General features: G+C 64.0%; 1 long non-coding RNA gene across 1 annotated transcript in view; it reads right to left on the bottom strand.

Moving 5' to 3' along the window:
* Nucleotides 1–21,186, bottom strand: part of LOC309850933 — a 1,194,231-nt gene that overhangs the window by 878,543 nt on the left and 294,502 nt on the right. The gene's annotated exons all lie outside the window — the stretch shown is intronic.

Here is a 21,186-nt window from a genome sequence, read left to right as displayed (position 1 = left end):
CCTCGTGTTTGTGTGGCACTGTGCCCTCAGGAGTTCCATAGCCTTTACTGACACTGGGGCGGGGGCTCCCCGGTTCCCGGTGCAGCTGACATGGAGGCAGAAAGAGGGCAAGGGACCCCCGGCTGGGTGAAGCCTCCTGGGGGTGCAGAGTAACCCCCTTTCCTCGCCTCCCCTGCAGTCCTGCTCCCTCCTGGGCGAGTGGACCATCCCACCGCCGACTGGGTCGTGGCCAATAGTTGGTTACCTCCCCTCTTCCGGGGCTCCCGGGCCCCTTCCCTGCACTCGAGTATCCCCAGGTCCAACATAACCAGGGAAGGGGGTGCTATGGGGACCCCGTGTCCTGACCAGAGCTTCCCTGCTGCTCGTGAGCCAAGCTAGGCTCTGGACAGATCTAGAGCTTGGAAGCAGCTCCAAGGGACAAAGTGACCAAGAACCGAAACAGCCCACATGGCCGGTGGGTCTCCCCACACCCCAAAACACACGCACGCACCCCCACTGGCTCCACAGACAGGACGAGACCCTCTAGCTGCTCGCTGGCACGGGCGCGTGGACTGCAGACGGGACTACGCCTTTGGCCTTGCCCACAGACTTCCTTCCCCTGCAGTGGCGCGCTCTGTCCAGGACTTGGGACCTGGGGTTTGCTGGGGTGTGAGCGACCCGCCTGTTCCCAGTGAGGTTCGGAGGGAGGAGGTGAGGCCTCTGCAGGGCTGTTCTCCCTGTCAGCCCTGCGGGAGGAGCCTGTGTCCTCCAGAGCAGCCTTCGTGGGGGCGGTGTCCTCCTGCAGACCTCACACATGGCCCCGTGGCCAGGCCCGGGGGCGTCCCCAGTCCCGGCAGCCCCAGTGGACAAGCCATCTCTTTGCCTCTCGCTCAGGGAAGCACGGGGTTATGCCCGGGATAACATCTTCAGTTTCTAATTTCTGTGAAGAGCTCATTCAAAAACTCGGGTATTTTAACCATCATTAGAAACACATTGCTTTCGGCGCCTCTCACACCTGATCCTGGCGCATCAGTGGATGACTTTGGGGCCTCGGACTGAGCACAGCCGCTCAGGAGGAGGCTGCCAGGCCCGACCGGGAGCTGGTTCCTGCAGGCATCTGAGTGGAGGGACACAGGCTTAGGACTGCAAAGCTAGAGTGTATCTTGGAAGTCCGTGATTCCCGCAGCCTGTCAGAAGCCAGAAGCTATTCTCAGCTTGCACACTTCTGGTGACGGGGACCTCACTGCCCCATGGAGAGGGTCTGTCCTGCTTTCAGAGAGCAGCCTCGGGGGGTTCCGTTCATCGTGCCGTCTGTTCTCTTTCCTGTATGTCGTGTTCTGTTCCTCAGCTGGACCTGCGGGCTCCTCCCATCTGTCCCCACATGTGAAGACAGCCACCGTGGGCCCTCAGTCTTCACCGCCCCTCAGCCATCCAACCACACGGGGCAAGGGGCAACCTGTCTCCTTCGCGGCTCTGTCTAACTCTGCCCTCGAGGAGGGGGAAAGTCTATATCCAAGGCCTGTGAGATGTCTGGGCTGGGAGAGCCTTGAGTGTCAACCAGTTCAAGACTTCCGCCTTCCGGGAGGGAATCGAGACCCAGGGAGGCTGAGCTGACAGCCCCAGAGCTCGTGTGCGCCAGGCCGGAACCAGAACTCCGAGTTCCCGACTCCCAGCCCAGGGCTCTCCCGCCTGCCTCCCGGCGCACCTGTACCGTGAGGCTGACGGCCGCACCCGGCGGGCTTGTGACGAGAGGACCCTCGGGTGTGTGCACAGGGCCGGCCCCAGAGCGGGTAAACACCGGGGCTGCGGCCCCCCTTTGTGCTTCATCAAGACCCCTCATCCAGGTTCCACTCGAGAGGGCTGGCCCTTGCCCCTCATGGCCCCACAGGGCCTTCCCAAGGACTGTGCCCTGCCGGGGTCCTACATCCTCAAGCGGAGCCGGGAAAGGAAGCCCAGGTTGCCGGGGGGGGGGGCGGTTTTCTCAGGTTGGCGGTTGGGCCGTGGGACATCTCGGCTGCAGCCCTGGGGCCCAGGGCCTCCGAGGGAATGTGGCCGGTGTCAGCATCTCGGAAGGCCTTGGAGGCCAGTCGTCCTCTCCTCGCGGCTCGGGAGGGCGGCTTTCCCCCAGCCCTCGCCACCACCGCCCGGGACCCTGGAGGCTCAGCCTGCACGGCTGACCTGCTCTGGGGCTTGTCACAGTCCCTCCCCAACGAGGGGGAACCGAGAAGCACCGACAGACCGGGGTGGGGGGGTGGTCTGGGGGTTGGTCTGAAGTAACCGGCCGCAAGGACAAGGTCTGTTCGAAGTCCTGCATTTTGCCTTAAACTGCGATGCAGATCTGCCTCCTCCTCCTCCTCAGACCCCTCCCTGTCCCCTGTCCAGGTCCCCGCTGTAAGGGGCTGGTGCTCACGTCCCCCCCGGCGTAGGAAGACAGGGTAAGGCCAGAGGGTCTCTGCAGGCCCTTCGAGCTGTCCCTGGGGCCTAAGCTCCAGCCTCCCCAATCCTTGGTACCAGGTCAGTCCCTCTGCTCTGAGCCCCTCCTCTCACAGGCCCCCTGCTTCCCCATCAGCCCCCGGCGCTGAGACCTGCCCTCGCCGGACCTTTCCACAAGCCTGATGCCTTTCAGCATCCGTCCTCCAAGTCTCCGGCCAGACCCCTGCTCTCTTGGCCACGCACGAGTTCCCATTTCCAATCATCGGTAGTGGACCCGGGTCACGGTTTCTCCCTGGAACTTTCCTAACCACCACGGAAATCAGGGTGCACAGAAGTCCCCGGGGCAGGGCCCGCACCTCCGAGGTCCAGAGCACAGAACTCCTTGCCGGGACCCAGTCACCCCACCCTTTACGAGCTGGGCCTCCCAGCAAGGAGAGCCTGGACTCCAGGCGTCTCCCTTTCGGGAAGGGTGCAGGGCATGGGGGCAGACAAGGAAGCGAGACAATGAAAAGTCACGATTCATTCATTTCTCCATGAAGGACACACGAGCAGGCACCTGGGCCCAGTGCCCGGTGGGTGGGTCTGCCGGGTGGAGGAGGGGCCGTCTCCCGAGGGTTACAGGCCAGGAGGCCCCCCTACCCAGGCGGGGGAGGGCGAGGGAGGGCGGGGGAGGGCTGGTGTGAGTTTGCAGGCTTTCATGCCGACAAGACATTGCCAAGGAAGCCGTCTGTCCCCTGTTTGATTCCCGTGCTTCTCAATTCAGGCCAAGGTGGGGGGCCATCTGCTAAAGTGGGCACAGATAAAACATTTTCGCTGTGCAGAAAATTGGCTTCTGAGGGGAGGCTGTGAGCTCAGCACAGAAGCAGCCCGCAGAGTTGCTGCCAGAGGCTCTGGGCAGCGCTGGGCTGCAGGGAGAGAGGCGCTGGGGCGACGCAGCCCTCAGGAGCACCCCTGCACCCCTGCCCCCGGCCCAGGCTCTGGCCCCCAGCAATCGGTGCTCCCGGGCTCCAAGCCCCTTCTTAAAACCTCCGGGCCGTGGCATAGGGGTCTCTTCAAGTGTCTTAACAGCATTACTGAGACGGAATCCACCCAGGTTCTACCCACTTCAAGTATACGATTCAATGGCTTTTACGCGTTGCAGTACTAGTTTTTTGAAACGTTGCAGTAAACGCACATAACACACAATTTAATGTTACTCAAGTGTGTGATTCGACGGCTTTAATCACATTCACGATGTTGTGCAAAGAGCACCACCATCTAATCCCCCCAGACGCTCTCTCCCTGCGAGGCCTTCACGTCCCCTCCCCTCCCCCAGCCCCCGGTGACCTCTGACCTGCTTTCTGTCCCTAAGAATCGGCCTCCTCCAGGCCCCTCTTAGCAGGGGCACCAGACAGCACTGGTGCTTCTGCGTCGGGCTCACGTCCCTGAGGAGCGCGCTCCCTGCGGCAGGCGGCAGGCCGGCCTTCCTTTTCAGGGCTGCGTCGTACTCCCCCAGTCCCCCAGGCAGCCGGGCCTCGCGAGCGTCTCCCTCACCAGTGGATGGGCCCTTGGGCTGCGCGCCCGCCTTTCGGATCCTGGGAGCAGAACTGCTGTGCACACGGGCGCCCCGGGATCCGTTTCTGGCCCTGCTTTCAGCCATGTGGGGTGCACACCTCGGAGTGGGATCGTCTGGGATTTCTATGTTTAGGGGCTGGGGGAGCTGCCAAACTGCTTTTTATAGTGGCGGCACCGCTCCGCGGTCCCCCCCGGCCGTGCACTAGGGCTCCGACTCCTCGACCAACATTTGCTGCTTCTGTTTTCTCTGGTTTTCTCTCTCTTTGTTTTTTTTCTTTTTTCTTTTTTTTTTTTTTAAAGATTTTATTTATTTATTTGACAGAGAGAAATCACAAGTAGATGGAGAGGCAGGCAGAGAGAGAGAGAGAGAGAGGGAAGCAGGCTCCCTGCTGAGCAGAGAGCCGGATGCGGGACTCGATCCCAGGACCCTGAGATCATGACCTGAGCCGAAGGCAGCGGCTTAACCCACTGAGCCACCCAGGCGCCCTCTTTTTGTTTTTTTCCGATAGCAGCCGTCCTAATAGGTGTGAGATGGGATCTCGTGGCTCTGACGTGCATTTCATAGTGATCTGTGGTACTGTGACACACGGGTGCGGCACCAGGTACAGTGATTTTTCGTGTGCCCATTGGCCCCTGGAGTATCTTCTTTGGCGAAATGTCCATCCAAATCCTCTGTCCGTTTTTCAGATCAGGTGTTGGGTTTTTTCTGTTGTTGAGTTGTAGGTGCTCTTTACACGTTCTGGTCACAGATCCCTCAGCAGACCTACGGCTTCTGAATATTTTGTCCCACGCCATGGGCTGTCTCTTCACTTTCTCAGTCGTGCTCTCCGAGGGACGAGCGTTTGTTGCACGGATGAAATCCAAGTTACGCATTTTTTTCTTTTCTTCCTCAGGCTTTTGGTGTCAGAGCCAAGAAATCATCTTCCCTAAATCTCACCCATCCCGGCCCCTCGCCCTGCCCGTGCGCGCCCGGGACTCCTCCGCAGGCCACACGCAGGGGGTCTGCCAGGCTCCGTGTCCCCGCCTCCCCGGGGCTTCAAGCAGAAGCCCCTTCTGGCTTGAACATTCTTGGCTCTGGGCTTTGCTCTTCAGAATTTTGGTTCTCTAAGAATCACAGAATGTTAGCACAGATGTAGAAAGAAGGAAAAAAACCCAGAAATGCTCTTTGAAGTAAGAGTTGACTTGCTTTCACATTCTAGGGGAACAGCAGAACTCCGACCCGCGCTGCCAGTTAGGAAAATACCCCCATGGCTTTCGTTGATGGGAAAAGGCAGGCCCTGCCTGCAGGGTCCGGGCAGGAGAAAGGAAGAAGGGGGCGCCTGTGGAACAGGGGGCGGGGAGAGGAAAGATGCGACATTGCAGGCCGGGGGGGGGAGGGCAGGGATGGGGGCCCTCGGAGGCCACCTGTGTCACCTGTGATGCGCGCTCGCCACCCCTGCGGAGGATGTCCGCCGCCCAGAACTACCTGCGTGAAGGGTGCTTTGCGCCGATGAGGGAGTCGGGTGGCGTCCAGCCTGGGCCAGCCCGAGCACGCGGCAGAGGCAGGAAAGGTGAAGGGGGTCACCAGGAGAGACGTGGGAGCGCTCCCGGGGCACGGGTTTCCAGCATTTGAGGCTGGGGCTGTGCACTGCTCAACGGTGTTTCCCCAAACTCATGTCCACCCACAACCTGCGAGTCTGGCCTTATTTGGAAACAGTCTGTGGAGACACGACCCAGGTAAGCAATGACGGGTGTCCTCGCAGAAGAGGGAAGTCTGGCCAAAGACACAGAGACGCCGAGGGAAGGCCCAGAGCACACAAGGGTGGAGACAGGCCTGACGTGTCCACGAGCCGCAGGACGCCCAGGGGCTGCTGGGAGAACGCAGGCCAGATGCGGTCTCACGGCCTCCAAAGGGACCAGCAGCGAGGGGCCGCTCAGTCAGCCGAGCATCTGACTCTTGATTTCCTCAGGTCGTGGTCTCAGGGTCGTGAGATCGAGCCCCACATCGGGCTCTGTGCTCAGGGCAGAGGCTGCTTCAGATTCCCTCTCCCTCTGCCTCTGCCCCGCTCCCGCTCTCTTGCTCTCTCTCAAATGAATAAATAAATCTTGAAAAGCAAAGCAAGAGAGGCCCCTAAACCTGGAGGCCTGGGAACACCGGAGGGCTGATGCTGGCTGGCCGTGCGGTCCCTGTCTTTAGTCGGGGGCCGGATCCTACCACCAAAAGGAGTCAGCCCCGCTGCGGACAGAGCCACGGGCGGGCTCGGAGCACCAGCTTCTCTGCTGCTTAGTGCTCAGGGGTCACCAGGCTCTGGCCCGTTGACATCTGGCAGTGGGAAGCGGAGGCGGAAGAAGCCGGTCACAACCACCTGTGTCCTTCCCCCGCCCGCCCACCCCAGCTCTGGTCTCCAAGTGCTACAGCAAAGAGAGGGGTTCAGCGTGGGCTCACGGATGCCAGTACAACCACGAGAGGTTTGGGAGGCCTGGGCTCCCCCCACAAGCTGTCCCTGCCCTCCAGCCCAGCGGGGCACTGGTGCGTGACTCAGAGCCTGCTGGCTGTGGGGTGTGGTGGCGGCACTGGGGACAGGGGCAGGACATGAGCGGGGCCCAGAAGGGGTGGCAAGAGGTCTGCTGAGTAACTGGGATCCAGAACGGAGCCTGAGGCCCGGCGGGGAAGGCAGGCCGGGCGCGGCCAGGTGCATCCTGGACAGCGGGACCAGGCAGAGGGACTGGTCACGTTGAAGGGCCTGTGGGGCACCTGTGCAGCCACTGAAGGGACTGGTGTGGCAGGAGCCGCGCGTGCAAGGAGAGAGAGAAGCAGCGGGGGGCTGGGGGGGGTGGACGGGGCAGCGGGAGGTCAGGTCACATGGGGTCATGCTGATTGCTGGCCCCTGACAATTTCAGGGCTAAACAATGACAGTGAAGGCTGACGTCGACTAGATGTTGGTGACCGGGATGGATCACGACCAAAGCAAGGGCTGCCCACAGTCACATCGGGGCGCGGACAGGGCGCACACGCTGTCCCGACTCAGGGGCGGCCACACATGCCCTTTCCTCCTGATGTGAATGCACCTCCCAACGTCAGCCCCAGCTTTGCTCTGTTTTCCTGCCTTCTAGACAAAAATGACTAAGACACAGCCAGTGGAATCGCGGTTTCCTTGCCCCTCCCCCACTGAGACCCCCACACTGGGTCTTTTCTGTCCTTGCCGAGGACGCGGCCCTCGGCTCCCTGCGCTGTGCAGACTCGCCGGCTCCAGTCCCCGGCAGGTGGCTTCCTGGGGTCTGGGGCTGGGAAGCGCTGTGGGTTTTACTTTGAATGGTGCGGGAAGCCACCAGATGGTTTTAAGCAAGGAGAAGTAGGTAGTGATTTTTGAAAGAAACATTCTGGGAGACGAGTCAGGACGCTCTGTCTGGGAGTGCAAGGGACAGCATCTGGGGCAGGGCTCTCCGTGGCTGCTTGTGCGGGCGGGGCGCCCTCTGCCCTGCGGGCCGGGAAGGAGGGCGGTTGGGGGCAGACAGGTGGGCCTCTGCGTCCTGGAAGGGGATTCCCAGGGGCTTCGGAGATAAGGCGTCGGCCACAGGGAGCGGGACAGGGCTGTCTGCACCCTCCACGCAGTCCGGAAACAGAGCATCCCACCGGAGGAGCCCCGAGGTGCCTACCCCGCTGCCACCTTTAACTCCCTCTGGGCCGAGAGGCCATCACACTCAACACACCCTTCAAGACAGACTTTGTCGACAGAACAAAACCAACCCCAGCCTGCAGGCACCGAGGGACCAGGACGCCTGTGGTCCAGTCCCCATTCTGCCTCGATGTTCAACATGGTGGCGGCCTCACTCGTGACCAGATGGATGGTAAAGTCATTCCCATGACCCTGGAGAACAGGGTCGGGGGGACTGCTTAGGCTCAGCCAGGAGGGCTGAGGACCCAGACTTGTGGATCCCTGACTACCCCTAATGTGGGCTCAGAAAGGGGCAAGCTAGGGGCTTCTCCTGGTGGCCAGGCCACAACATGTCCCCTTGTCCCGTTAGGGTGAAACCATGTGGTGTGTGTATATGGTGGTGGTATTGGGGTCCTCCTTGGGTTTTCCGTCCTCTAGTGTGCTCTCCAAGTAGATCAGAGGTAAAGGGTTGGGACTCGGCCCCTGGCTGCCTCCCTGTCTGATTTGGCCACTTTTCCTGTTTCTCCCAGGACCCTCCTGCACCTGCAGGGGGGGTGACAGGTAGGTTCCTCAAGCCTCATTCTGACCCTGTTCCCTGCCCCTGCACCCCCGGCTAACAGGAGAAGGTCAAAGGAACTTGGGGCCATAGGAAGGAGCGTGGAGGACTCCGTGCAGCCCCAGGACCAGGTCCGCAGGATGAAGGTGGAGTCCGGGAACCAGCGACCGCACCAGCACCCGGCACACTGGTGCTGAGGCCCGGGGCTGCTGCCGGGTGGGGGCGCTGGGGAAGCCACGACTCCCGTCCCGTCAGGAGTGGCCATTCCCATTCACACCCAGGGGTCCACCCGCGCTGGAGCGTCCACAGATCTTCCCCGAAAACCGTGCACATGCCAAGAGCCCCGCGCGGAGGGAAGCAAGCCTGGAGAAAACATTCTCAAGTGTTCACAGGGCGTCTGTCTCACGGTGGGATCAAGGGTTTTTATACTTCGCGTGTTTTCCCATTTTTTCATACCGAACACGTGTTAGTTATGTAATTTAAATTTTATTTATTTATTTTTAAACCGACTTCTCCAGCCAACTGTGCTCTCCCCGGTGCGGTAACTTTCCTTTGAGTCAGACTTCTGCGTGAACCCCGGGCTCAGCGCTCCCTCTCGGGCGCACGTGGCCGCGCCTTCCCGCTCTCCTCCCTTCCCCGTTCGACCCTCGGCCGCGGGTCAGGCCCTGCGGAGGTCCGCGCCCCAGAGACAGCGGTGCGTCCGCAGGCGTCCTCCCCGCAGGCCGGCCCCCGCGCACCGACCCCGGCTGTCCAGTGTCCGGTGCCTCCGTCCGCCCCGTCCAGCCGAGGGGTGCGGAGGGGACCCTGCGGGGGCTCGCGGCCCGGGCGGGGGCCGGGGGCCGGGCGCAGAGGACCGGGCAGGGCGGGTGCGGGCGGGCCCGGAGAGGCGGGTGGCACCCCCCTGCCCCCCACGGCCCCGGCCCCGGCCCCGGCCCCGACCCCGGGGCAGGGCGGCGGCGGCTGCGGGGCTTCCACGGGCGGGCAGTGCTCGGAGAAGGCTGTGGGGGCGGCCGGCCGCCCGCCTCCTCCCGTCCCCGGAGCTCCCAGCGAGGGCGCTACTGGTCAACGGGCGCCGCGCGGGCACCCCGGGGACCCCGAGGCCTGGAGGCCGCGCTCCGGGGGTCAGGACCCCCGCGGAGTCCGAGGCGCAGCGCAGTTGCCTCGGCGACGCGCTCCTGCGCGCAGTGATTGGCCAGTCGCGGGGGGGCGGGGCCCGGGAGACGCTCTCGCGAGAGCTCGGCCCCCCGGCCGGCGGGAGGTGGCGGCAGCCGGCGGGGCGGGGCTTCCGGCCGGGAGCGCGCTTGGCCGCCGCCCCGCCCCCCCGCCGCCCGCGGGCCGGTGTCCGCTGCGTCTTCGACGTCCGCGCCCCTGAGCGCTTCTCCCGCCCGCGGTGCTGCCCCCGCGCCCCGGGCCCCCCTCTCTTCTAGCCTCCCGCCCTGGCCCCCGCGTGGGGGTCTCGCTCCTGCAGCCTCAGTGGGCTCTGCACAGGGCAGCCAGTGACCTGTGGTGTCCCCTCCGCTCAGCTCCCCGGTCCCCTCGGAGGGAGTGGCGAGGCCTTCCCGGAACACACTCTCCCCGCCTCCCGCACTGACCTGCGACTTCTGCCGCCTCCCTCCTCCCAGCCCCAGGGCCTTTGCACTTGCAGGTCCTGCCTTCTGGACCGCTCCTGCTTGGTGACCTGCTGGGCTCTCACCTCCTTGGGGCGTTGTTCAGCATCACCTCCCCAGCGAGGGGGCCACCTGTTCTACGTGACATCCCGCTCTCCCCGTGTCCCCATGTCCCCTGCCCTGTGTTTTCTGCACAGCCCTGTGTTCTGTCACCATCCAGCATGGTGTTTGCGGTCGGAAACCTCCAGGAAGGTGGCGTGGGTCTCGTTCCGGCCGCGGCAGGTGCCCAGTAAATACCGTACACTGAGCAGGTGAACGGAGGCCCTTTCCTCCTCTTCCTCCCCGCCTGGGGCGAGTCTCTGGCAGGGGAGCCAGCAGGAACGAGCGACCGCCCACGTACCAAGTGCCTTACTTTCAATAACTCACTTGGAAAAAGCTCGTTCGTGTGGGAGGCCCGAGGCTCAGGGAATCCTACCCTTCACACTGTCACCCTCTGCTCAGGATCCTCTGGGCTCCAGATGTGCTGACTTGGAGGAAGGCCTGGTGCCGCCCTCAAGGCTCTCGGTTGGTGGGAGGGACTGACGGGAAAGTGGCAGCTGCCAGGCTGGGCGCGTGTGAGGCACAGTGCAAGGACAGCGGGTCGGCTGCCAGAGCGGGGTCCTCAGAAGTCCTCCCCGGGGTCCCCGGAGGCCACGTCTGCTGCGGGATGTGCTCCACGAACCGCCAACCTCGATCGCGGTCTCTGGGCTCGCTGTGGTTCCTTTTAGGAGCGAGGGCGTGGGCTCCGAAAGGGCAGCCCTTTGACCGAGATCACATCACGAGCGTGTGGAGGATCCAGGTCCCCGTCCGGCTTTTTGTGGTTGAGAAGCCTGTGTTCTTCCCAGGGCGCGAAGCAGTGTCTCAGGCCGGAGGCCAGACAAGCATCCGGGGCTGACCGGAATTGGTGCAAATGGCCTCCCTCCGGGCCCAGGCACCAGGAGAGGAGCTCTTTGCAGGCCCTGTGGCTTGGGCAAGCCAGGGCAACCATCTGCTGCCAACCTCATGGGGAGCAGGGCACAGGCCACCCCAGCAGCCAGATGCTCCTGGGCCAGCTCGTGGCTCAAAGGCATTTCCTGCAGGAGATGGAGCCACCTGGCTCCTCCCTCCCTCCTGCCCCGGCCTCCCTCTCAGCTCCAAAGTCAAGGGTTTCAGGGCTGTGTCAGCAAGGGGCCATGCTGCACTGTCCTTTCTGGCATGGGGCTTTGTGGCCTGGAACGGACATCTGGTCTGCCTCAACCCCCACAGCCAGGGCATCTGTGGCCCCATGGAACTCAGTGGCAAGGACAGCCGGAACCAGGGAAAGGCCACGCTTCCCTGTGTGCCCGCCAAGTGGCAGAACATCCCCGGCAAGGCTTGCCTGGCACTGCCCTTGCCACTGAGGCTTCCTGAGGGCGACGGGCCGAGGGCCCTGCCATGCCAGGGCTCCCCTGCTGGGTGGGAGGGAGGAAGGGGGCAAGCACATTGGCTATCATTGGTGGCGCCAGGCCAGTAAGCTCTTGAGCTTGGGGATAGTAGAGGGCAGAGGGCAGCCCTGACCCCTTGCCCACGATGTGCCCTCCTGGCTGGCAGGGGCCTCCGGCATCTTCTGTGGAAGTTGGATCTACAGACTTTGGCAGAGGGAGAAGCCATTTTGCAGGTGGGAAAACTGAGGCCATGTGAGGGGCCTGGCTTTGCCCGGTGGGCTTTCTCTGGCTCTCAGCACAGGGCTGTCCTGGGCTTCATTCGCTCCGTCTCCCGAAGGACGGACTAGGGATTGGGGAAGGGAAGTGCCACGTTCAAGTTCTCCTGCTCCAGTCGGTTCTCGGCCCCCAGGGGTTCCGATCCGCGTCGGAGACCGAGCAGCGCCCACGCTCACTTATTTGGCCCCAAGAAGCGAGGCTGAGGATAGGGGAAGTTGAGGGTCAGAGACGAGCCTCCTGTCAGAAGTAAGAGGTTTGGAGGCCCCGGCGGGCCAGGGAAGGTCGTGATGAAGGCAGCCACAGCAGTGGCAGCCACTCTGCCCTCCCCGGGCTGGTCGCTGGGAGCGGCTCGTCTTCACCCGGGCCCCTCCCTTGGGGTTTAGGTGAAGGCATCAGGGTGACCCTGCAGCCTCTCCCCGGCCAGAGCTTCCTCCCTCCTTCCGTGTGGACCCCTGGAAACCTGTGCTAAGGCCAGGCCTGAACACCATCCCAGACACTGAGGGGAGTCAGGCCCCTGCAGCACCGTTGGTCACAGGCCTTCGAGGGCTGGGCAAGGTCCAGCTGGGGGCAGGTGGAGTGGCCTGGACTGGGTAACTGTAGCACAGGACCGACAAGACCAAGAGCCAAGGGGCAGAAGAGAGGTGGGGTCCCCTCCCACTGGGGCTTGAGGAGGCATCACGGAGGAAGGGTGTGGTCCCCAAAGCCGGAGAAGGCACGGGGGGCCGAGGGCTGGCTCACCCTGAGCGGGTTGTCCCCAAGAGAGGGTCTCTCTGGAAGCTAGGGTGCCCGTCGGGGGTGGTGGGAAAGGCCGCCTTTGGATCCGTGGGCCCTGGGAGCCCGGCTGAGCCGTGGGAACTTGCGAGCCCCGGGGAAGTGCCCGTGGGCTTGGAGCCCAAGGCGGCCGGGAGCCCAGCCCAGCTTGGGGAAGCAGCTTTTCAGCAAGTGCCTCGAGCTTTCTTGGAAGCAGGCTGAGTATAAATTATAAATAAACAAACGCGCGTCTGCAGGAGGGCGTGGGCCCGCGGCAAGAGGGGAGACACCGGAGGCGGGGACCTCACTAGGACCTAATAGCCCTGAACTTGAACCCACTGGCCCTCTCCTGCCAGGCAGCCCCCACCCCCTGCCCCTGGCCTCAGAGGCTAGGGGTCTCCTGCAGGGGGTGCTGCCTGGGGTCTCAGGCTTCGGGAGCTGACTTGTGCCAGGCTGCAGGGCAGTGCGGACCGCTAAGCGGGAGTGGGGAGGCCCGCCGGGCCCCCGCCACCCGAGGAGGGGCAGGCCCGAGTCTCCCTCGGACAAAAACAGGCCCGGTGGACAGTCATCCGTGTGGGAGGTTTCTTACCAAATGTTTGAAAGGGAAAAAAATCCCATTTTCTTAGCTTTTTTTTTCCTTTCTATTTTTTGATTATTTTTCTAGATGACTTCACTTCTAAGAAGGGTGTGGGGACGGAAGGAGGACAGAGGGAGGAGCACACGGGCCCCCAGGAGGAGCGAGAGGGACGGCAGCAGGGGTGAAGGAGCCCCGCAGCGCGCCTGGGGCCCAGGGAGGGGCCGAGGCCTCCTGACCGCGGGCAGAGGGGGCGTCCTGTCCCCAGCGGGGTGTTTTCCTCTCCTGACCCCTCAGGGGCCTCCCAGTCAGCTCCGTGCCCACGAGGCCGCAGGGCAGAGGAGAGCGCATCCCCCAGGGCTTGGCAGGGCCTCTAGGGGCTCCTCGCTGGCCCATGGCCTCGGCCCACGGTCAGAGCCCAGAGCCGGTCCGGGCGCCTCCTCCCCCGCAGGCCACTCGGGGCCCACAGAGCCCACTCCGGCCGGCCCCCCCAGAGAGGAAGACATCGCAGGCCGTCAGTGGCTCCAAGAACCTTCTGGAGAGCTGTGGAGTTGCTCAGTGCCGCACACCCTGCAGCAGCCCACGGCCCACACGTGAGACAGCACAGCTGTCCCCAGAGCCACCTTTCGGGGAAGAGACTGCGCCCTGGCCTGTGTCGCTCCCTCTGTGTCTGTCTGCTCGAGCGAGTCTGGCGAGACACCCCACCCTGGGCTGCCCCGGGGTCAGGGAGCACAAGCGCCGGCCTTCCAGCAGGGAGCTGTGTGACGCAGAAGCCCCGCGAGGCCGCCCCGCAACCCCGAGCTTCCCAGAGGCCACTGAGCCCCGAGGGAGGACCGGTTCCAGGGCCCCTTTCCCGGCCTCCGGAGGCCGCCGGCAGCCGTGGGGCTTGCTGGCTCGCGGGCACCACCCCGGCCTCTGTCTCCAGCGTCTCGAGGCCGTTTCTGAATCGGAGCCTCCCCCTCCCTCTTTGGACACCTGACGCGGGGTGGGCCCTAGCCCGCACTCAGCCAGGATGAGCTCATCTCAAACCCCGTAACTCGGCTACATCCGCAGAGTCTTCCTCTAAGTGAGGTCACATTCTGAGGTTCTAGGTGGGCACATCTTTTGGGGGGTCACCATTTAATCCACCCCGAGAGGCATGGGACATGGGCACAGGGGCTGGGACGGAGGGGAGGGCAGGGAGAGGCGGAGGCGGGCGGGCGGGCGAAACCAGCTGTCCCCAGCCTGGCGTCCAAGGCTGTGGGACCATCTGACCTCCACTTCGTTATTTAAACCCCAACGCAGCTTGTGTGTGTGCAGATGCGTCTTCCCACCAAGGCCAGGGATGTCTCTGCTGCAGGCACCATGAGCACCCCGTTCCCTCTCGGGCCTCGGACCCCCCTGTACTCGGGAACCCTGGGGTCTGAGTCCAGGAGCTGGGAGAAGCCACCTTGCTCCTCCCTCCCAGGCCAGGCTCGGAGGCCCCCCACGGCCCCCGCCAGACTCCCCAGTGCCCGGAGCTCTCCCGGTGTCCCCCCAGAGCCTCCCTGTTGGGGCTGGACCCATTTCTCCGGTTGGGCGCGTTCCCACCCGTGGCAGCCGACGCTCTCGGAGGCGGAGAACCTTCCAGATGTGCGGTCCGAAGCGGAGTAAGAGCGTCCGCATGCACTTTCATCTCCGCAGTCTGGTCAGATCCTCAGCACCGGCAGCCGAGGAGACGCCGAGCCCCTTTCACGGAGGAGACATCCCCGGGAGGGGCAATGACTGGCCTGGGTTCCCACAGACAGACCTGAGACGTGGGGCCCAAACACCCCACTCCTGCCTGTAACACCTTCCCACCCGCTCCGCCACACCAGGCTCAATCCATGTCAGCGTTTGAATCCTCCTCGGAACAGGGAACTCACCACCTCACAAAACTGCAAATCCTGCCAACAATCCTAAGTGTCAGGGAAGCGTTCTTCACTGAGGGAAAGCCCGTCCTTGTCTGAGTAACGTGACCCTAGATAAATTCTCCATTTCTTCCCTGTCTTGAAAAGTGGGGCTCTGCCCCTCCCCGCCCACCACCCTCCCTAGGAGGGTTTCTGGCCTCTTGAGGCCCAATCTACTACCCCAGGGATACAGGGTCCTTGGGCCATGAGACAGCTGCAGAGCGGAACTTTGGACAGGTGTCCCCCAGCACCAGGCGTGGGGCAGGTGGCACTAAGGCCAGGACTGGACCCGCTGTGGAGGTGACAGGACCTCTCCGCCCGGGACCAGAGCCCAGGAGCAAGGCCTCGTCATTGGGTCACGGCCTCCTCAAGCCGGGGCCAGCACGGGCCGTCACCCTGCCGCGGCACAGCAGCAGGGCCACACTTTGGAAAAGAAAAGGAAAAAAAAAAAGGCAACCAACAAGCCGGAGGCTCAGTAACAGCTGAGCTGAGTCACGCCGGGCAGGGCGGAGGCGGCTGCAGGGGTGGGTGGGGGCCGCCGGGGAGGGGGGGGGACGGGAGGGGGGCGAGAGGGGCCCACCTGGCACCCGCTCCCGGGCTTCTGGAGCTGTGGAGCAGGCGGCGCCGGGCAGCCCTCTGGCGGGGTTGTGGGGCCTGCGTCCCCCGGGGAGGAGCAGAACCTTGGCCTCCGTTGGTCCGGCAACCCCTAGCGGGCCCCGGGCCTCTGCTGCCTCCTCCGCCCTGCAGGGCGACGGCTGCCTCCCCTGCCACCGTGTCCAGGAGATGAGCGGCCACGGGGCTCAGGGCTCAGGGCGGCTTCCCACACGTGACAGGGACAGAGCCAGGCCCCCAGCATCTGTTCGCCGACGAACGGGCCCTGGAGCTAGCTAGAGCAGGAGGACCGAGACGCCTGCCCAGTGGGTCCCCCTACCCCAGGCCCTCCCGGTGCCCGCCCCCCAAGGGCAGCCCCAGGCCACCCATGGCCTTGGGCTTTGTCCTTGCTAACTTTCCCACCAGGTGCCCCTGAGGGCCGAGGGTCCAGTGGGGCTGGGGCAGCCAGGCCAGGTTGGTTCTCTGTGGCCAGAACCTGCCCAGCAGCCTGGCCGCCATGGGCTGGCAGGGGTGTGGCCGTGGGGCTCCTGCCGCTGCCCGTGGGGCTGTGAAAGTGGGCCTCAGGCTCTGCCCTGCGGAGTGCCCAGGTCATGGTGCCAGCCAGCCTCTCCAGGCCCGGCCTCGCAGCTCGCAGCAGAGGGGCCGCCCGTGTGCTCCGGCCAGTGCTGGCAGATCGTGCTGGTGCCCTCGCCCCCCTCACGCCCTGGCAGGAGGGCCCCGCAGACGGCGGCATCGGTTTGCAGAGGACACCCCTATCCCGCTCAAGCTCCGGGCTTAGGAGCTGGAAGGCTCCTGGAGACGCTCGCGGAGGCCCTGGGAGGGGACGGACTTGCCTGGGGCCACCCAGTCAGTGGTGACAGGAGTCCCTGCCCTGCCCAGTGCCCCCAGTGCTCCGCCCCAATGCCTCACCCCACACCCAGAGCCTCTGCGGTCCCAGCCCCCTCTCTCTCCCAAGCACTCCCCGCTCCCCGCGCCGGCCTGCCTCTCCCGCCCCCACGCTCCGGCGGGAAGGGGTTCCTATGGCACCCCTTCCCCCGCACACACTTAGCTCACTGGCAGCCCATCTGCCCCGAGACAGCTAGCAGCAGATGCCTCCATGCACAGCGGCGTCTGAAGCCAGACAGCCCAGCGCCTGCCGGACGTGAGTGCCGCCAGCCAGGCCCGAGGGTTCACGCCACACTTGGTGGAGGCAGGGGACCCGTCCAGAGGGCCCACAGGGCTGGGGACCGGGCTGTGGCTGGAATGCGAGCTGCCCTTGCAGCCCCCAACCCTCCCGCACCAGGGCTGCAGCCGCCGGGGAGGCAGTTGGCGGGTGAGCGGCTCTTTGCACGCTGCGCGTTCGCAGCTCTTGGACTCCCTGGGAAAGGCCCCGAGTGTGGGGCACTGCTCCCAAGCCCCCAGCCGTTCCTTTCCCCAAGAAGAAGGCTGGTGGCCCCCTGGGCACACCTCACAGGATGCCCAGGCCCTCCGCTGGGGCTTGTGGGGCAGGCCCTCTGCTCTCCGCTGGCCTCCGGCCCGGGTCTGCTGGGTCCTGGAGCCGATTCCAGCCCCCCTCAGCTCCCTCTCTCCAGGGACCTCCCTTACTGCCAGTGGGGACAGGTGGCAGAGCAGGGTCAGGGGTCCCTGGGACCAGGCATCCTGGGAAGTGGTGGCCATAGTCCCTGAACCTGTCAACCCTTTCCAGGATGCACGTGCCCAGTTGGCAAAGAGCCTGGTTTCCATGGCAGCAGACTCTAGCCCTGGGTCTGCGAGGAGGGACAGGCTGAGGACCCCCTGGCTCAGGCTCCGGCTCCAGCCCTGCCCGCCCCAGCCCCAGGAGCAGAGCTTTGTAGCCTGTGGGTGCCCAGTCAAGCCCTGGGGTGCCAGCCCCACATGGGGGGCTGCTGGAGGGCTGCGGTGGCCCCAGCCGCTGAGGTGGGGCGGCACACATTCTCCCATCCCCAGTGGACATTGAAGAAGAAACCGGCTAAGCCTGCAGTTCTGGGGACTTTGGTTTGACATTAGGGGCATTTCCCGATTCTGGAAAGAATCAGAACATTTCCGTGATCTGCACAGGGGGCTGCGGGCTGCTGGCCTGTCTTGCTCACCGGCCTCCAGTGCAGCGTCCGTGGGAGGGGTGAGGGGAGAGAGCCGAAGGCTCTCAGGGCTGGTGTGAGCCAGCCCGCCTGGGGCAGAGCGATGGACAACTTGACCTCCAGGGACCCCATCAGCTAAGACCCCAGAAGCCACGAAAACCCAAACCCACCCCACACTCCCCACCATTTACCCTACTCCCCCCCCGCACCCCCGCAGCGTGGGGCGGGCTCGCACACACGCACACACGCACACGCCCCCGGACCGCCTCTGCTCCCCTCACATCTTGTGTTTGTTTGGCTTCAGCGCGGCTCGAATGGGGACACGCTGCACTCTCGGTTGGCAGCTTCCCCCGACCCCCTCCACGGAGGTGCCATATGTCACGTCATGAATAAGCACGAGGCTCCGTGGCTGGAGGGCTGGGAAGTGGCAGCTGCCAATCACTGCTGAGGCGAGGTGTGGGGGCTGTCACCGGGTGGGGGGCGGCTCCACCAGAGGGGCAGGCCAGGCGCGGGGGACGACCTGGGCCACGGCATGGTCACTGGTCCTGACCAGGAGGGACACAGCCCCAGGCAGACAGGGGCGTTCCCGAAAACCAAGCAAAACCCAGAAGGCATGGTGACATGGGGTGGCCAGAGTCCCCGAACCCTGCCCCAGGCCCGTCTGCCCGTGTGCCCGCTGGCCAGCCCACACCACCTGCTCCACGCTGCTCTCCTCCTCCCGGGCCGCATTCCTCACGGGCCTCACTCCCGGCCCCCTTCTGGGCTTGGACTCCACCTAAGCCCCCGACCTGGGAGGCGCTTGCAGGGCAGAGAAGGGGGGCCGAGCTCAGCCAGCACCCCGTGGGCCAGGCACTGCGCTAGGCACGTCTGCTGGGGGCACTGTGTACTCTCCCGGCAGTCCTGGGAACCCAGAGTCATCAGCCCCATTTACGGGTGAGAGAGGTGCGGCCGGGAAGGGTTTAAGCAGCTCTCTCCAGGGCTCGGAGCTCGGAAGGGCAGAGCCGCACCCGCTCCGTCTGCCGGCTCCCTGCCAAAGGCTCCGCGCCGGTGCCGGTGCCGGTGCCGTGTCTGGGAGCCCTCTGCCGGCTGCCCCCACCCGCCCCTCACCCTGACCCCTGCAGCCTTAACCCTTCTCTCCGCCCTGCCCTGTGGAGGCCCTTATGCATCCTGGGTCCTCCAGAGACCGCACAGATCATGACCCCCTAAACACACATTTGTCCCTCGCAGCTGTCCCACCCCTGACCAGCAGAGACCAGGTGAGGCCTGACTCCGCAGACCCCGCAGGTGGTCACAGAAGGAATGAACCACGGACAGGGGCAGGCTGGGAGAGCAGCGCACTGGGGCCCCTGACTGGACGGCAGGGGTGTGTCTCCTGGGGAGATGGGGGCCAGGCCCCGCCCACCCTGGGAACCCCAGGCCCCTTCCTTCATTCCAGGCCCTGCTGGAGGCTGAGGCAGGTGACTGCCGGGGATCGGATTAGCCGCTCCAGGTTAACTGGCCACCCCCACCACCAGCGTGACAGATCCTGCTTGACATTTCCCTCGATAGTTAATTGATACCCAAGTAATTTGTCATGGAGACCTTGTTATATGCCAACTAGGTCCCCTAAGCTGTCAGCGTCTGTGCCCCAGAAACAAGATTGGCAAGTTAATAATGGAGGCTTAATCACGCTGTTTCCTGCTGGCATTGGAGGAGAATTACCCAGAGACAGGACGGGGCACCACTGGGCATCGTCAGTGCTTTCTAGGGCCTTGGGAACAGAGTGTCCCGAGACATCCCAAAGCCACTGCACCTTCCTGAGACGGCCCCTCCCGTTCCCCGAGCCGGTGTGTCGTCTTCTGGTGCAGGGTCCTGTCCACTGAGGAGCCCCGTCCAGACGTCAACGAGGGCTGACCCTGCTCCCTGGCTCCGGGCACGGTGCCCCCCCCCCCCTCCGACTGCGATCTTACCACAGTGATCATGGTCAGGCCAGGTCAGCCAGAACTGAGGCATGGCCTGGCGCTTCTGTGGGAGCCTTTGGGATAGTAAGGCTGCACTTCGCTTGGGAACGGAATAGGGGGGAAGATAAGCCTGGGCTCGCTGCCAGCTCCCCGGCCCCAGAGGAGAGAGGCACCCTCGGAACAGTGCCCACACAGAGGGACAAAGCAGGCCGCACACAGCCAGCTCTGCTCCCAGAGTGAACCAACACGCCCAATTTCGTTTACGGTGCTTTACGTTGGTCTCTGTCGCATGTCACCCGGAGGGTTCTCGGCTCAAGCACCTACAGGTTCGTACCCCAGGATGTGAGCCCATCTGCAGAACCGGAGCGTGGTCTGGTCACACAGCACGGAGGAGCGCCTGGCCAGGAAGACAGCCTGGTGCCGGAGAGGGAGGCCTGCACAGAGGGCCAGGGCTGGCAGGGAAGGGGACTTTTCAGGACAGCACAGCCTCTGCCCTGGGGAGGAGGGAGTGCGGCGAGTGCCCTAAAAGTAGGGCAAAGGCTCCCTCAGCACCCGGGCCGGCTGTGCAGGCGACACACCAGCATTGGCTTCGGCACCAGGGACAGGGGTAGCCTCCAGGCCCATAGCTTCGTGGGCCCAGAATAGGGAACAGCGGACCCTCCCCGGCCCCCGAGGTTCACAGACCATGCAGGTGACAGACACCCGAAAGTCATCACGGTATCCTTGTGCCTTAGAAACAGAAACTCAACCACTTTCCTGGGTCTCCCTGACAGAAGACGGGGCACAGGTTTCTGGGTGAGGGCCAGGGCAGGGCTGGGGCTCTCAAGAAGGGTGCTGTACACCCTTCCCAGTAAGAAGCACACCCAGGGAAGGGGCCACACGGAACCACGAAGGGGGGGACTCAACACAGGAGAGAGGGGGTGGGGAGCGGTCCTTGGTGACGGATGTGCAGCAGGCAGACCAGGCAACGGCGACGGGCGGGCGCGGAGCAGTGGCTCGGAGCTCGTTGTCTTTCGCTGTGTAATAAATTATCCCAGGACGAAGATCTATGGTCTACGCGGTTTCTGAGGGATTGGAACCTGGGGGTAGCTGGCTCGCTGGTCGGTTCAAAGCTGCTCACGAGGGGCACCTGGGTGGCTCAGTCAGTGAAGCACCTGCCTTCTTGGGTCACGAGCTCAGGGTCCTGGGATCTGCCTCTCCTTGTCCCTCTCCCTCTGTCCCTCCCTCTGCTCGTGCTCTCTCCCTCAGAAAAAAATAAATGAATAAAATCTTCAAAGTCTCTCAAGAGGTTGCACTCAAGAGGACAGCCAGGACTGTGGACATGGGAAGCTTGACCGGGGCTGGAGGGTGCACTTAGGAGATGGGGGGCTCCTTCCCCGCCGCGTGGAGCACACGGAGCGGCTTCCGACACGGCAGCTGACCTCCCTCCGAGTGCAGGACGGCAGGACCGAGCAAAGTCCCAGCGATCAGCACGGCCAGAAGGTCACACAAACCGCGGGGGCGGCGGACCGCTGGGAGCCGTCGTGGAGGCCGGCTACCACAGGCTCCAAGGAACAGCAGATTCAGACACGGCCTGACGGTTTTCACACATCAATAAAGAGATTCGTATCTTTGTTGCAGGGTTTGGGGGTGAGTAAGTAACAGGTACACAGGAAACCAACCAAACCCAAGACGTGGGGCGGTAATTAAGCCCAGGAAAGAGGTCGCACAGAAAGGAGACGGAAGCCCACGTTCCTCGCATGGAGCAGCGTGAGCGAGGACCTGACGTGCACACACTGAACTCGCATTCAGCCAGGAGGAGACCGGCGGAAGGGAACTGTGCGAACAAACTCTCAGAAGGCCCAGG

This window comes from Mustela nivalis (genome assembly GCF_964662115.1).
Source record: "Mustela nivalis genome assembly, chromosome: 17".
NCBI lineage: Eukaryota > Metazoa > Chordata > Mammalia > Carnivora > Mustelidae > Mustela > Mustela nivalis.
The sequence above is the reverse complement of the archived record's forward strand: the minus strand, read 5'-3'. Positions and strand labels throughout refer to the sequence as shown.